This window comes from Strongylocentrotus purpuratus, unplaced genomic scaffold (genome assembly GCF_000002235.5).
Source record: "Strongylocentrotus purpuratus isolate Spur 01 unplaced genomic scaffold, Spur_5.0 spur5_scaffold_12, whole genome shotgun sequence".
In the NCBI taxonomy this organism is placed as follows: domain Eukaryota; kingdom Metazoa; phylum Echinodermata; class Echinoidea; order Camarodonta; family Strongylocentrotidae; genus Strongylocentrotus; species Strongylocentrotus purpuratus.
Window position 1 is genome coordinate 8,458,741 of NW_022145597.1, and position 12,677 is coordinate 8,471,417.

The window sequence follows — 12,677 nt, forward strand, 5'->3', positions numbered from 1 at the left end:
CCCCTCCCGCGCGAAACGCGGAAGCTTTGAATTAAATTATTAGAGAAAGAAGACGATTCGTTGTAACGTGTCCTTGTCTGAGTGCAATTCGCCCCCGCCCTCCCGCGCGAAGCGCGGAAGCTTTGACGTTTCAATAAATTATTACTTTTAATCCTTGTCTGTATTCATTTTCGCCCATCCAGCGCTAAGCGCGGAAGCTTTACCGTTTCACTAAATTATTAGAGAAAGAAGACGATTCGTTGTACTGTTCTCTATATTAATCCTTGTTTCCCCACACGATGTACGTATGGAACGTTCGTTTGCAAATCGTTGCATGCACAGCCCGAATGGTGGGTAGCATGTTATCTCCCGGCAGTGCTTGTCACAATAGCTCCTGGAAAGGAATTGTATACTACTGTTGATGTTAATGGCCACTAATTAGGCCCAATAGTGACTATACAAACTATATGCTCTTCCTGGCTATTTGGGAATGTGTCAGTTTGCAACAGAAATGGAGAAACGCAAATTTTTTTGAAAATCATGTGATATCACGAACATTTATAAATCACTCGTATGAAATACACCAGTTACATAGGCCTATATCAGCTTTTTAATAAAACAAAAATAAGTTGTGACATGATATTCGTTCTCCAAAAACGAAAAAAAGAAGGAAATATCAGGAAATAAAATGAGTAAAAAAAATAAAAATAAAGATACAATGACGTGAATTTTTAAAAGGGTGAACAGAAACAACGTAACAACTAGTGAACTTATCTTATAAGTCATACTAATGTACGAAAATCTTTCTCCTTGTCTCCGATCTCATCACGAATTTGTCACAGAGTTCATCTATGTTTACATTATCCAGCATTGTCTGATGTTGCAGATTGCTACTTTTGCGCTTCGCGCTTAACATTTACCTCGTTGCTTTTTAACGCTGCGTCTTTGCATTTGGCGCACTGCATTTCTATGATGCTGTTGATTGAACAAATATAATAAATTCATCAATTCCTGATGAAGCCGTATGAGCGAGAATTAAATTTATTCTTGTCTCATATACGGTTGTCTCATTTACCTTGTATATATGTTTGTATTATGAAAATGAGAATTCTATGAATATAGAATTCTTTTAAAAAAATTCTATAGAATTCTATAAAACAATGAGATAGCAAAATGTGTATATTGACGGTCATCTTGCGAGTAATAACAATTAACTACTCTCATCGGGCTCTCACCATAAAATTTTGTCTTAATTTTTTTTGAGGGTGAATTATTGGGGGGGATGATTGTACAGGCCATCCCCCCAACCTGAAATATTGGGGGGGATATATCCCCCCCATCCCCCCCGGGATCGACACCCATGATTAAAATGTTTTTTTTTCTTTAAAATTTGAATTTTTTTCGGATGTTTACCATGCATACACCCCCTAAACACCAGAAAATTGAGAAAAATGCCCCCAAATAATGGGTAGGAGTTTCAAGGCTTGAGCGGCACACCCCCCGTCCAAACGAAATCTCGAGCCCCCCTCCCCCCCCCCCCCCACATCAATGATGAAGGCTGTAGCTGAACATAAAATTTTGGTGGTAAATATTCTGTACTGAGATTAAAAGTTTAACTTTCAAAGTAAATTATACACATGTATGCACTTCCAACACCAAAGAACTCTCATAACTGTAAAGGCATAGTGTAATACAGTCAACTTGGGGCTTTAGTTTCATTGTTGAAACCTAGAGCAAAAGTTAAATTAATACGACTTTTAATTTGAAAAATTATATTGTGTCATACAAGTCGACTGAGGATCGAATTCATTGCAAAGAGGAAAAACAAAAAATCAAGAAGCAAATGACAAAGTGGCAAAATATTGACAGGTTTTTCTGCGTCTCGTAATGTGTGAAATTACTTTCGGTGAAAAGATTTCCAAGAAATATGGGTTTTCAATTTCATGTTGTGTCTTGTGATGTATTTCATTCTGTCAAAAAATGTTTTAATGACATATCATGTTATAATGAATTACACCGTCTATCTAAAGTTGAAGTAATAAATGTGTACAACAGCGTTATTGTTTATTTTGTACATAACAAATGTAACACATATTTTGTATTATGTTTACGTTGATGTTCTAAAAAATAAAACCTATAAAGGGATTGGGTAACTTTGTCTCAGATTCTGAAATAAAATCCTGGATTTAGCTCATGCTGCAATGATAATTATAAACCTTTAGGGTCAGTCAGGAACCCCATGACTTTTTCAAGTCGATCTGTCTGATTATCAAGATATTTATGATTGGAAATCGAAATTTCAAAAACCATTTTCCTTCCAGTTTTTATAACAATACAGTCTATTGGAAAAAATGAGTATGGTAAAACTGGTCACTCAAAGAGTTTTACTCTTTTGAGGCACTTCATGGTAATTTTGAAGCACAATTTTTTTAGGGCTTCAATATTATACCATATCACAGACACTGATAACATGCATCTCAGATAAACGATGCCTTTAAGATAAAAATAAAAACTAGACTTGAATTCGTCACGAAGACGAATAAGGTGGTCTGTCTAAGTCTTATGATAGATTTGAGAATGGGAGAAGTTATATAGACATGTAAACAATGATGATGATGATGATGATGATCTTGATAGTAATGGTGATGACGATGATGACGATGATAATGATAATGTTGATGATGACGATGATGATGTTGATGATTATGATCATGATCATGATGATCATGATCATGATCGTGAGCATGATCCTGACATCTGATTGAAAAAATGAGGGAGATTTAGATAGCATATAGTCTCAGCTACATTATACTCAAAAATCAATAAAAAACAAGCAAAAATAACGGCGATATTGCTCGCAAAAGACAGGAATGTAGAATCCAGATTTGAGAAAAAGTCATGTCCAATAGAGAATACACGCAAAATGTGAAAAATTGACATGCCTCCTTTAATCGCAAAAATACGCCATGATGCTTTTGTCAAAATGAAAAATCGTGGCGACGGCATTTGTTGAAAATTGTCTCAGTCGGCTAAAACATATCAAAATTTGGAAGAAAATTGATCAACATTTACAGAGATACACTGCAAACAGTATGCCTAGGGTGTGATTGTTACGTCACAATGATGGAGTTCGGTCATAGTGCGCATTTTGTTATATGCGTAATATACATTGTCATGGTCACCAGCAGCTGGTGCGCGATGAAATGTACAACTGGCTCGATTATTGCTCACTACTTTCCCACGCATTTTGCCGTTGACTTTTCAGATCGAGCAATAATATTTATAATGTATTTCGTATAGGCGTGTTTTTGCCCATATGCTATATATTAAAAGAGCTCGCACGCAATAATGCAAGGCCGTCCAGAGGATTTTTTTATGTTGGAAACCGGGGTAAAATGCAATAAATTATTGAAAATTTATTGCATTTTCTGTTGTTTTTTTTAATTCATGGAAACTGCCCTCTACCCTAGCCCCCGCTGCGTACAGTCATGGTTCAGTGACAAAGCAATGGCCTCGTAACTGTGAGGCCCCAGGATCAAAACCGTGTCGATGTGCTATAAGGGCCCTTTTGTGGGGCATTAATCCTCATTACTGTCATTTATGACTTAAGGGCATAGGTCCCCTAGTTGATAAGCATAGTAGCATATACATGATTTAGCAGTCACGCAAAACACACATTGGCAAATCATTGTTCAATAAAATCTGAGAATTATACTATTATTTATCTAGATCTAGTATTTTTAAATTATTTTTAAAATAATTCCATAAATTCCGGATAAAAAAAAAATAGAATCCACCTTTATGAGCGACAGTGTAGGAGGCTGCCCCCAAAAAAGAAGTGGGCGGGGACGCTAAACATGTATATTCTTTTTACATGGCCTAAACGACAAGGTATCAGATATCCATTGTTTTGACATTCCTTTTCCCTTAGATATAAACACGCAAAATCATGCATTTCGTGAGAAATTATATGCGCGAGAAATATACTGGGCGAATTGTCTGTAGGGCGAATTTAATCTGACCAAGATTTTGGCCGATTCGAATTGCATGCACACTCGTACTCATGGTCATATGAGTATCCGAGTACTGCTGTTTTGTGCTGTTGTGCTGATTGCTAGCTTAGCTTTGGTAAGAAATCGGTTGTTGCTATTGTATTACTTTATCGTGAATCCTTTCTTATTAGTTTGTTGGAGATTTTGCGTTATCGCATAAGTGTGTGAGTGTATTAAACTTTTAAAGGCATTGACTTTGTTTATATCTATAATAATGTTTGCAGTTACAAATCAAGTCTGAGATGCGATACATCTTACGTATACATGTATAGCCTAGGGTCTACGTGTAATATCATCAGCTCAGCGAGTGTGATTGTGATTGAATTTTGAAGCCCTACGAAAAACAAAAAGGAAGTGTTTCAAAAAAGTGAAAATCTTTGACTCAGTTTGACTTTGAGTGACCGGTTTTACCATACTCATTTCCCCCAATAGACCGTAGACCTAGTCTAGATCTAGTTCTAGATCTAGGTCAGTGTTGTTATAAATTAAAAACCGTAAGTCCGTAGGGATCTAGGCCTAGTACTATACTACTACTAGATCTAGATACTAGATCTATCTGACTATAGGCCTAGATTAGGGAGGCCAATGCCCGGGCGTAAGGCTTCTACGCCTACGATTTGTGCGCTCGTCGTCCAACTCCAAGTCAGAAAATTACCAGAAGAAAAAAAAAGGGGAAAAAAAAGAAAACAAATATCTAGGGTCTATGGAATAAAATGTATAACAAATACACAATTAAACACTCCACAACATACCTATAATCACGGATCTGTAACGATCTTTCACCATTTATTGACGATCTTGCAGATTTTGACGTATTTTGATCCAATAATTGGGCTAGCAGACGAAAAAAACGGACGCACAAGAGAAACTAGAGGGTGATGAGGTTAGCTCACTAAAATCCTTCTCAATGACTGAAGGTAGATCCTAAAAATATGGAACCAATTTAATATCAAAGAACTTTTGAAAGAGATTAACATATCAGATGTGCACAAATGTCACTTTTAACAACTAGAAAATATAACGAAAAAAGATTATATCTTTTTAATTGCAGATTTTTACAAACTGCACATTCGAAGGTAGATAGAGTACGATGTTTTTGTCAATCTTGCGTTGGTTTGAGCCCCATACTAGCTAGAGCCATCTCAAATTGAGAAGGAAAATTGTGAACAGAGACCTCATTGTTTGAGCCCCAAATAGAAGTCTTGCGACATCATAATATGAATATTTATGAGCTCCGGTCTCATCGCGCGCAAAACAAATTTGACGTAGTCTCACACATTCTAGTACCTTTTTCTCAGCACTAGACACCAGTGTCGTGCAGTAATGTATGAGAAGTGTAAAAAAAGACATTTCAGTAAAAAAAAAAAAAGTCTACGTGAGCAGTCTATACTCCAATTGAGAAGTGTAATGAATGCCATGATTTGAGCGTGTGTGTTTTAGTGTATGATATCATCATATGGTTAGTGAGAGAGAGAGAGAGAGAGAGGGAGAGAAATATCTCCGTAAGTAGTACACGTCTATCAATGCGTGCAGTCATATTTGATTCCGTATTGTGATCGCTGCATGCAAGTGCAAGTTGGATTTATCGATCGATGATAATGCAGTGTCAGATCTTTACTGATGTCTGAGGAAATAGTAATTGGAATACATCACAAAACTAAGGTAGGCCTATTTATTTATTTAATTTTTAATTACTTTCTTAATTTACAATGAGTGGCTTTCGAGCTTTCTCTCCATTATGTTTTGACCCTCCATGCCATGGCTAGCATGGTCGATCGCGGCTTGCATGCAATTACCGTACCTGGCCTGCAGTACTGTGTCGGTGTGTGCGACTAATTCAAGGCTAGCCGGTGATGATGAATGTACTTTCGCGCGAAGTTTTGAACTTGTTGTCCGGGCAATGACCATGATGACACGCCCATTCCCTCGGGCCTGTCTAATTCTCAACGTAATTGAAATTGATTGTTTCAAGGCTCTTACGTACGGCCAGGCGTAGAAGGAACCTCATAGGAACTAGCTGGATATCTCCTATTTTATGGAACTTCTGGAGTCGGCAGATGGGTGAGTTTTCTTAGTGAAAGAAAATGCTTTCTTTTAATGTTTGTTTTATTATAAACAAATTAGTAATTAAAAAGTTAGATTTGGGCATTGGCCTCCCTACCTAGATCATAGATCTAGACTAGACCTAGATCTAGTCTAGATCTATTAATTTCTAATTCCAATCATAAATATCTTGATAGTTGATAATTAGACAGGTCACAGCTGACAGGCGATCGGCTTGTAAAAGTCATGGGATAATAATTATCGCCTCGCCAAAGAAGGAGGGGATCTAGACCCCTGTATTAATATGCTGCTCGATGCCCTTCCTTCTTTGTGCCGTAACAAATCTGGTTTAAAATAAATAACTTTAGTAATGTTTGACGGATTTTAATGAAATTTGATATGAAGGTAAATGGTAGATCTATAAAAACACAGCATAAGGTCAATTTCGGAGTTTGTAGGTCAAAGGTCATGGCTCATTAAATATGCGAATCTGGTTTCTATTCGATAACTTTAGTAATGTTTGACGGATTTTAATGAAATTTGATAGGAAGGTACATGGTTTAAAAACATAGCATAAGTTCAATTTTGGAGTATGTAGGTCAAAGGTCATAGCTCATTAAATATGCGAATCTGGTTTCTGTTTGATAACTTTAGTATTATTTGATGGATTTTCATGAAATTCGATATGAAGGTACATAGTATAAAAACACAGCATAAGTTCAATTTCCGAGTATGTAGGTCAAAGGTCATAGCTCATTAAATATGCGAATCTGGTTTAAAATCAATAACTTTAGTAATGTTTGACCAATTTTAATGAAATTTGATATGAAGGTAAATGGTATAAAAACACAGCATAAATTCAATTTCGGAGTATGTAGGTCAAAGGTCATGGCTCATTAAATATGCGAATCTGGTTTCCGATCGATAACTTTAGTAATGTTTGACAGATTTTAATCAAATTTGATATGAAGGTACATGCTATCAAAATACAGCATAAGTTCAGTTTCGGAGTATGTAGGTCAAAGGTCATAGCTCATTAAATGTGCAAATCTGGTTTCTATTCGATAACTTTAGTAATGTTTGACGGATTTTAATGAAATTTGATAGGAAGGTACATGGTATAAAAGGCAAGTTCAGACTAGTCTCGGAAAAATGCGCAGTGCTCGTCGTTAGCTGTAATGCGTATCAGAACAAACCCAAACAAAGACGTGATCGTAACGAGAAAAAAATCATTAAAAACTACGAGAGCACAATTGGAAAGACAACTACTCAAAATTATCGTAAGCAGATACATAACTTGGAGGAAGAATACAATAGTTGTCCAAGAAAAGCCACATAAATAGTGATATTTAAGGAGTTACTACAGGTACAATCATTATCCGAATGGGCCTGCTGATATGTCAGAATTACACGTGTTTAAATTGAACACGAGGCTATAGAAACCAAATACCGCCCTCTACGGTGAAAAGCAGTATAACAAAGGATTCTAGTATTTGCAGCAGGCGATAAAAATGTACCCAGTTACTCCTCGATTATCACAATTTCTGTGGCATTTCTTGGGCGATTATTGAATTCTTTGTCCAAGTTATGTACCCGATTATGGTAATTTTGAGCAGTAGTTGTCTTTCCAATTGCGCTCTCGTAGTTTTTAATGATTTTTTTCTCGTTACGATCACGTCTTTGTTTGGGTTCGTTCTGGCACGCATTACAGCTAACGACGAGCACTGCGCATTTTTCCGAGACTAGTCTGAACTTGCCTTGCAACAGCTATCCGTATCGAAACTTCGTGATTACCAAGTAATTTTCAGCTTTTAAAAAAAAGCATGCGATGTTTAAAATAAGAGATAAATATTTATTTTGTCTTTAAAAAATTATATGATCGGTATATTGTAAAGAAGAATTTTTTAGAAAGCTGTTTTATTATTCTAACATTCATATTTTTTGACCAGATTTATTCAACCTGCATAAATCAAAATGGCGGCTGGAACGTTGTCATTCTATTTTTGCCCCAGTTTTTTTACTTTTAGAGGCACGATAATGGCACTAAACATCGCCAATCATGGATGAAAATAATGTCAAATGGAAGAATATACCGATCTGAGCCGAGGTATGCATTAGTTAATTGATTTGATTGATAAAAAAGGTCACTTTTAAGGGACATACTGATGATAATAATCATGATATGCGCTTTTTATAGAGGCAAGTGACAAATCCTGCGAGCTGATTTCGGGACACCGGGTCCCGATAGGTGCAAGGCCGTCGGGACCCGGTTTATGAAAATCCCGACATGACTCAGGCCTAATCAAAACACGGCCTAAGTTTGATTTCCCAGTATATAGGTCAAAGGTCATAGCTCATTAAATATGCGAATCTGGTTTCTGAAATTGATAACTTTAGTAATGTTTGACGGATTTTAATCAAATTTGATATGAAAGTACATGGCATCAAAACATGGCCTAAGTTTGATTTCCCAGTATGTACCCTGCGAGGGGATGCTATGCTTTGCGTTGACTTGTTTTATTTATGTCATTTAGCATTATGAATGAGGGCTCATTATTTGTATTTATTGTAATATATTCATATTGGTATTTTATTAAATGTAATTTTTTTGTTTTTTTTGTTTGTATTTTAGGTTACTGAGAGTTCAAGAGTTGCAGAAAGTAAGTTGATATGCTTAGAAAGGCTGAAGTCAAGTAGTTTTTAAATTAAAGCTATGACGGAATGAAACAGATCCGCATAATTGGGAACAATTGAATGCAGAATACGAAAGCTATGGCTTTTAGAAATTGTCTATATAACTTTTTGGACACTACCAAGTTACTTTTAATTATGTCAGTAAAGGTATAGACCAGTTTTGGAAACGCCCCCCTCTCAAAAAATGAAATGGTACCTTTTATTACCAATCATGTGAAAGAATATGTTTTGACTAATACCTGATGATACAAATTTTGATACTAATTGATATATTTGGTAAATTATATCTATCCGGAGTGGATAGATATCGCGCATGTGTCGCATAGTCCCATATACATCTTTCTGTGTACAGTGCTTGTAACTTTACCATGACTGGGTCAAATTTCTCATCATTTTGATGATCCACAACCTTTCAGTACACACCAATACTTACCGTATATGCTAGATGATCAACCTTTTGTGATCGATTCCACAACGTTTCCGAAAAAGTTTGTTTAAACACCTAGTGCAAATGATAGATGTATTTTGATTTTAGTCCAATGCAATACATATAGTACAGGTGACCTTGCCTAAGTCGAACTTGGATAAGTCAAAAATTGCTATGGTTGAACGTCTACACGTAGCCCATCCTGTTTTGTCCCATTATTTTATAACCCTCCTAAATCAAAATTTGTCTAAGTCAAAGCTATTTTATGGGTCCCAAAAGATTTGAGTTAGGCCATTAATTTTTGTTTACATGTTTAGCGTCCCAATGCAATCGCATGACCAAAACTGGTCTTTACCTTTAAAGGTACTATGTCCCATTTGCAGGCCAACAAAATGAGAAGGCTACATTCGAACGGCATTTGAAAGATAATACTAATTTAGAAGTTCCCTAAAAAAAAAGGGGGGGGGGGCTTGAAAATGTCTTTAAGTTGGAAAATAACGACTATTAGTTGTCGAATCGACTTAAGAACTATAGAGCCAGTAAGTAATGGTCTTATTTTCAGACCATTGTACCGAATGGTCGTACATTTTATGCTGCGCAAAGATTCAATCAGTTTAATTTTGGCCATTACAAGCAGAAGTGGGATATTGATGTTGACAAATGTTCATATACCCTTTACAGCTCATTTTATGTACATGTATGTTATTACCAAAGAAGAAAAAAGCCAGTGAGTCACTCAATAGTGTCTGACAGGGAAGCTAGTATAGCAAGTAAACGGGTTTCTTTGCATAATATGAATATTAGGACACTGCTAATGTTTAAATTTGACAGATAGGACATACATGACATATTCATAATTTCTGCAAAGTTCTACATAATTTGATGTTGGCTGCAAAAGGGACCGACATAGTATCTTTAAGCATTGGATGAGGGCTCACTATTTGTATTTATTTGTGTAATATATTCATATTGGTATTTCATGAAATGCAATTGTTTTTTTCTTTTCTTTTTTTCTTTCAGGTTATTGACTGTTTTCAGAGTTGCAGAGAGTTGCAGAGAGTTGCAGAGAGTAAGTTGATCTGCTTAAGAAGGCTGAAGTCAAGTAGTTTTTAAATTAAAGCTACAATGGAATGAAACAGATCTGCATAATTGGGAACATAATTGAACGCGGAATAGGAAAGCTATGGCTTAATGAAATTTCTATATAACATTTTTGACACTTCCGTAGGTATGCAACATAATTTTGTGGACAATTCATAATACTCTTCCATTGGGTGTAGCCAAAATTTGAAGAGAATCCATAGTGAATTATGTAAGGAGTTGATAAAGAAGAAAAAGTTTTTTTCATTGAACACCTAGTGCAAACGTATAGATGTATTTTGATTTTAGTCCAATGCAAAACATATAGTACAGGTGACCTTGCCTAAGTCGAACTGGGATAAGTCAAAAATTGCTATGGTTGAATGTCTACACGTAGCCCATCCTGTTTTGTCCCATTATTTTATAACCCTCCTAAATCAAAATTTGTCTAAGTCAAAGCTATTTTATGGGTCCCAAAAGATTTGAGTTAGGCCATTAATTTTTGTTTACATGTTTAGCGTCCCAATGCAATCGCATGACCAAAACTGGTCTTTACCTTTAAAGGTACTATGTCCCATTTGCAGGCCAACAAAATGAGGAGGTTACATTCCAACGGCATTTGAAAGATAATACTAATTTAGAACTTCCCTAAAAAAAAGGGGGGGGGGCTTGAAAATGTCTTTAAGTTGGAAAATAACAACTATTAGTTGTCGAATCGACTTAAGAACTATAGAGCCAGTAAGTAATGGTCTTATTTTCAGACCATTGTACCGAATGGTCGTACATTTTATGCTGCGCAAAGATTCAATCAGTTTAATTTTGGCCATTACAAGCAGAAGTGGGATATTGATGTTGACAAATGTTCATATACCCTTTACAGCTCATTTTATGTACATGTATGTTATTACCAAAGAAGAAAAAAGCCAGTGAGTCACTCAATAGTGTCTGACAGTGAAGCTAGTCTAGCAAGTAAACGGGTTTCTTTGCATAATATGAATATTAGGACACTGCTAATGTTTAAATTTGACAGATAGGACATACATGACATATTCATAATTTCTGCAAAGTTCTTCAGAATTTGATGTTGGCTGCAAAAGGGACATAGTATCTTTAAGCATTGGATGAGGGCTCACTATTTGTATTTGCGTTGCCAATTTGAGGATCCCCATAGAAAGTACAACAAGTGTTTTCAAACTTTCATAACTCTCTTATTTTATAGCCGATTTTGATGAAACTTTTTTGAAATTGCTTCTCTCATATTACTCTTTCGTATGAGATGATTTTCTCCTTGGGTTTTGGTTTCCTTTTAGTTTTTGTGAGCAGATTTTTTACATTTAGGGTGTTTTATCACTATGACTATATGACTATGACTTTATTTTGGTCTCGGGATGCTCCACTGAGACTATCTTCTGGTTCCGCAAATCCCGGCTTGCCTTAATAGACCGCTGGCACCCGCGCCCGCACTAGTGGTGACGATAAATTGTGCACTGCATTTAATAGATGCACACAACACAGCGCTGTTGCAAAAGCGATAGTGGCTGGTCTTCTTACTTACGAAAATGCCAGATTACAAGTACTTAACATCTAAGCACACTTTCCAGCATCGCTCTAATTAAAGTAAGTATATTCTAGATTCTAATCTATAATCCATATTAATTCATAAACTTCATAATATGGTACAAACGAGCCCTTATCAGGGCTTTTCAATCATGTAAAAAGTGAATGGGGCTGGATCTGGCACATATCTATGTTGACTTAAAGGGGAAGTCTATTTTGAAGCAATAGTGATTTAATAATTAAGTCATTCTCATTTCAATAGATACGAGCTCCTTGATGATTTCTCAAGAATTGCCCAGACGTGTCTATTGAATTTAATTAATTTTTTTTCTATTCCTTTCTGTCTTTTGCAGGACCGAGGGTGGTACACTCCAAAGAACTCTCCAAAGAACTCTCCAAAGAACTCTCCAAAGAACTCTCCAAAGAACTCTCCAAAGAACTCTCCAAAGAACTCTCCAAAGAACTCTCCAAAGAACTCTCCAAAGAACTCTCCAAAGAACTCTCCAAAGAACTTGAACTTGCACTTGAACTTACACTTGAACTTGCACTTGAACTTGCACTTGAACTTACACTTGAACTTGCACTTGAACTATCTTGAACTATCTTGAACTATCTTGAACTATCTTGAACTATCTTGAACTATTTTGAACTATCTTGAACTATTTTGAACTAAAGAACTTCCAAAGAACTTGCACTTGAACTTGTATTTGAACTAGCACTTGAACTTGAACTATCTTGAACCTTGAATCTGAAACATACATACTGAATGAAACTTGAATCTGGAAATCTTGAATCGAATCAAAACTGGAACAGAATATTTCTAAAGATTGTATTGCCATTTTTAG

The 12,677-nt window shown here is 35.9% G+C and overlaps 1 long non-coding RNA gene across 2 annotated transcripts; it reads left to right on the forward strand.

Annotated features, from left to right (window-relative positions):
- The first annotated feature begins 3,812 nt into the window (after positions 1–3,812).
- LOC105442238 lies at positions 3,813–12,275 on the forward strand. Of its 2 annotated transcripts, XR_004063500.1 has the most exons (4): positions 3,813–4,107; positions 8,707–8,734; positions 10,216–10,264; positions 12,186–12,275. It is a non-coding gene; the product is annotated as an uncharacterized LOC105442238 (long non-coding RNA). The 2 variants fall into 2 exon arrangements; XR_004063499.1 differs by lacking the exon at positions 12,186–12,275 and having other exon boundaries at positions 3,822–4,107; positions 10,216–10,526.
- The last annotated feature ends 402 nt before the right edge of the window (positions 12,276–12,677 follow it).